Source organism: Zingiber officinale, chromosome 11A (genome assembly GCF_018446385.1).
Source record: "Zingiber officinale cultivar Zhangliang chromosome 11A, Zo_v1.1, whole genome shotgun sequence".
NCBI classification, from domain to species: Eukaryota; Viridiplantae; Streptophyta; class Magnoliopsida; order Zingiberales; family Zingiberaceae; genus Zingiber; species Zingiber officinale.
The window spans coordinates 73,584,823-73,589,844 of record NC_056006.1 but is presented as its reverse complement, the minus strand read 5'-3'; the positions used below and the strand labels follow the sequence as shown (position 1 = coordinate 73,589,844).

The following is a 5,022-nucleotide window of genomic DNA, read 5'->3' as shown; positions in this document are numbered from 1 at the left end:
CCGCCTCCGACAAAAGAAAGGTCCAATTCCGACTCCGAGATATACGTCTCGCGTCAAAGTCCTGTAATACCAAACATACATTTTTTATTTAGCTACAAATTAAACGAATAGCCAAACAAAAATCTTTAAGAACAATTTTAGGAAAAACCCCTAGACCATAAATCTCAATCTACCTAAAACAAATCCAACTAATCAACACAATACAATTAACTAACCCTAATCAAGACATAATCTACCACAAGGATACCATTCTCATCGATAGCACCACTGGAGATCATCTTGTTACTGCTACATCAAGATTTGCAGCCGATATCGCTGTCGGCTGCTGGAACAACAGTAAGTGGCTGTAGAACACTCCCTCACTGCCTGGACTACAAGATCAGGAAGAACATGAACTGAGACCTTGCCACAACCCAAATTTCCGAAGCTAGGTATGACCCTTACCTTCAAGATTCGGCTAGGGCAGAGAAATTATGGATCGGCACTAGGGTTGAGAAGTTGTTAACTTGATCGTCACTGCTCGGGGTGGTGGCCGGCGGTAAGAGGAGAGGAGATGGGTCGGTGGCGGTGCTGAGTGAGTCTAGGGCAGAGGATGGATCGCCGGCAATGGCTTGCGCTCGCCGGCGCTTGGGCAGGGCCGGAGGAGAAGAGAAAGCGTGCGCGTTGGCGTCGGGTGTGCGGCTCGGGAGGAGCGGCGATGTCGGCTCTGTGAGTTGCGGCCGGCGGTGGATCTAGGGCACGCAAGTTCGGCGGCTGGTGAGAGAAACTCGGCTGCCGGCGGTGGAAGAAATTTGGCCAGGGCAGAAGGGAGAAAGGCGCGGCTCCGTACGTCGCCGACGGCTAGGGCACGAAGGAGGTCACTTGGCTGTGGAGAGGGAGAAAGGAAGTGCCGACTTCCCTTGGTCCGAGGCTTATTCACGCGTGGGAGAGGAGGAGGGAACCGCCGAGTGGCGGTTAGGGCTCGGAGGACAAGGCGTCGACTCGGGTGCGCGAGGGAGAAGAACAGAAACGGCGTCGGGGAAAGAAATAAGAGAAAAAGAAAAAAAAAAGAAAAGGAAATAAAACTTTTCCTCATTAAAATAGGGTAGCCTAAACAGGATTTTCCGGACCCCGTTTTTATCCCTGTTAACTCGTCCATACGAGCTCCGAAAAATTCCCGAAAAATTTCCAAAAATTTCGGAAAATTCCCTTATTAAGATTCACCTATTTTCTGGTATTTTACAGTTATAGATATAATCCAACAGCTATTTAGTGTTGATTCTGCATTCTCTCCTGTTTCTCATAATATTATCGGTGAGTTAGAGCAATCTTTTTCGTGTATTTGATTCTGTTCCTGGCAGCAATGAAGCAACCAATTTGGAAGCCAGCAAAAATCCAATGAGGTACAGCCATACAGTAACCACAAACTAAAACATGTTTCTTCTGTTCTAGCCTTTAGTCCTGACTTAGCAAGGTTACCTGTTATCCCGATTGCATTGGTACGAGGCAGAAAAATTTGAACATTGGAGTTAAAAATGTGTTATGGTAAAAAACATTGGAGTTAAAAATGTGTTATGGTAAAATGTTACTCATTTTATATGTTCATAGAGAAAGTGAGATTGTTGGCAGTTGATTGACTTGATGACCAACCTCAGTTATAGCTACCAATTTGTAGTGTTGTATTTTGAATCTTTTTAGGATACTTTGGATGTTATGGTCCTTCCAGATTTGAGATATTTGTTTCAGTTATTGGTTCTGGTAACATTCTATGGCCAATTGCAAAGATTAGACAAGTGCTATTATTATTGAGGCACACTTATTGTGTGTTAGTGTGCAAGGTAATATTTTGTTTATTCGATTTGTCCATTCTTCATTTCTTTGATGAGCTAAGCGAAGAGAGTTCTGCCTAATGGAATTTAATGTGCCTTGGATAGCAGCTGTTTTCTCTCCCCTCTCTCCAAAAGTTGATATTTAATGTACATTGTCACATTTGTGCGTTGTCTGTAATTTAGCAAAAGGATATGGAATTAAGTTTCAGTTGATCATATTAGTTCGTATTATTTTATGAAGCATCAGGTATGGGCTGTGTTCTTTTCATGTGACTATAGGCTGCGAGTAGGGAAGACAATTTTTTCAACGGATTCGAGGTATCATGGAAAAGACTTCAAATGGTGATGAGTTCGGAGAAAATTTTTCGGATTTGAGATCGGAAAATTTTTTCGGATTCAGGCAGGTATGGGAATGTTATTCCCAATCCGAATCCGTCCCGATACGGCATGATGGGGGAAGGGATGAGGATGTGGATTCCTTAATATTCTTTTAAATTTATTCTTAAGGATGAGAACGGGTATGAGGATTTAATCCCCGTAAGATCGGGATAAAGATTTCTTGGTTAAATATAACCGAAGATGAGGGCTGGGATGTAATTCTATATGAACTTTTTTTTTGTAGTCTTCAATAAGTCACTCAATACCACATGAAAAATATAAAAACTTATTATTTTTTTTTCACAATAAAAAAAATCTTATAACATTTTTATGAATCCTATATTATCAATTTTTTTTTATGCATTATTAATTATTGATCCATCCATATTATTAATTTTTAGATGAAAAGGTATATTTGAAATATTACTATAGTTCTTAAACTATAAATCTTAAATCTAACCTCCATAATAATTAGAGTTTTTTAAAAAAATTTTATTTCACACATCTCTTTAAAAATTTATTACTGGAGATGCCCTTATTAGACAAGGTAGGTGACCTCTTTATTATATTTGTTTTCAGCCCTGCAATCTCCTGATCTATGCTATTTAGCTTAAATGCCACAGCAGCCTATATATACTCAGTTGCTAATGGGAATTCTTATGATTTCACATCCAAAATGCTCCATTTAGCGTGGCACCTGACAGAAAATGCGATTACTTGCGCTGCCAGGAACAGTTTGCACATGTATTATGTCACGGAAAAGTTCCACAGCAATAGTGAGTCTCTTACGCAGTTACGCTGTTCAGCACCACTGACGCCCATTAGTGCTGTAAGTACTCCTGGCCTTAAACATCCACTTATACCCTTGAGGAGCATCAAACGATTTTCTTCCACACCTTGACTTTTCATTTCCTGAGGCATGTCCACAATGGAAAGTGGAGTGAAGGGAAGGATCATGCGTGCCCCTTTTATTTATATCACTAGATGCGTTTGTGCTATCTTTCCTAATAATTCCATCAGCCTTGGATGAAGAGGGTTGACTAGATTTCTTCCCTCTAGCTAGATGATTGGTCCAACACTTCACCAGTTAGATTGGTATGCTTTTCCTTTAAAGTCTCCTCAGATATGGGTGGATGACATTTGCCAAATGGTTTGAGATATGTAAGAGCCATTGTGAAAAGAGCATTGAACAGAAATACGTAACCAACCATGGCCCCCAAACCGATCCAATACCATTTTGCTTCAGGGAAAATTCCCCGTGTAGTCAAAACATGTTTTCCAAACATGACTCCAAGTGTGACCCAAAAAATTATTCACTGAAATTGCATTTTGTGCATACATAAGATGTGAGATCTAATAACCCCATATCTACCATTTCTTCACGTCATTTCGTGAAATAATAAAGCCACCTAGCTGAAGCCAAATTAGTAGAGGAAAAGACCCAAGGTATTTGCGACTATCATGTTTCTACCCACCGTCCCATTTAAACAGAATAGCTCAGATGCCATTTGATTCAGGGCCGTCTCAAGATTCTATGAGGCCCTATAGGTAAGAAAAAAAAATATTTAGGTCTTTAATGTTTTTTTTTTAAAAAATTCTCTCACCCTTTTTCATTCAGACTTGGGATGACAACGGTGGATTTATTTTTTTTTTTAAAATAAAATATTAATTTAAAATAATTTTTTATGTAAAATTTAGTTTTCTAATTTTTTGAGATGTAAAATTATTAATTAAATTTTTATATTCGAGTTTTTGATAATATTTTTTTCAATTGATAAAATTGCTAGATTATTTAATCTTTCTTAAGACATTGTTGAACGTAAATAAGACTTTATTAATTTTAATTTTGAAAAACTTCTTTCTACACTAACAGGTATAGTTAATAATATTCTATAAGTTATCCATGCATTAGGAAAAGAATTTAATTTTTTTATAAGGTTCAATACCTCAAGTGCTGTTTTAAATTCTGGATTTATTATTTCTCTTAAAACTTTTAATTCTAAAAATAAATATAAACCATCAATATCAGATAACATGTCATGTGTTAAAAAGTTTTCAAGATTTAAACATTTTATTTTTAAAAACTAATCATCAAACAATTTTAACTTTTCTACATCATATAAAAAATTAAAATTATCTTCATATATTTTAAATTGTTCAAATCTACTTTGAAGTGAAGAAATGACATGGTCAATAATATAATTAAAGTAATTAATTTTAAAAGATTCTTCAGGTGAAAGCTTCACTTCATTAATTTTATTCTCATCAAATCGTTTATTTCTTCTAATTACACGTTTTTCACAAAATTTTTGTTCTATATTCATTTAATTTGCAATCTCTTTAGTAGAAATCACAACAAATATAAATTCATTTTCTCTATAATCATTAAAAAAAGAAATAAGGCCTTTTAACTGATCTAATGCAATAGCAATGTTCATATCTTTATATTGTAAAAATTTATTAACAGTGTTAACTGCAAATAATATATCATACCAAATAACCATACCTAATAAATATTTAAAATTTTCAAACTCATATGTTGCTAAAGAATTTGCTTCACTTTTTGTTTTAGGATCATCATTAGTTTCTGCAAGTTTATATAAAGCTTCTTTTATCTGTGGAGCTTGATATTTTATTGCTTTAACGCTTTCAAGATGGCTTTCCCAACGTGTTTGTGATAATGGTTTAAGAGTTAAATTAGAAATATGGTCTTGTAAAATTTTCCATCATTTTGTAGAAGAAGAAAATAATGAGTAAATACGTTGTATCACACCAAAAAATGTTAAAGCACTAGGACAAGAATTAGCCATATCACATAGTACTAAATTAAGACTAT

At 35.9% G+C, this 5,022-nt stretch overlaps 1 long non-coding RNA gene across 1 annotated transcript; it reads right to left on the bottom strand.

Moving 5' to 3' along the window:
* On the bottom strand, nucleotides 1–874 carry LOC122032550. Its single transcript, XR_006126129.1, has 3 exons — nucleotides 445–874; nucleotides 248–371; nucleotides 1–61 (listed from the first exon to the last, which is right to left on the bottom strand). It is a non-coding gene; the product is annotated as an uncharacterized LOC122032550 (long non-coding RNA).
* Between the last annotated feature and the right edge of the window lie 4,148 nt (nucleotides 875–5,022).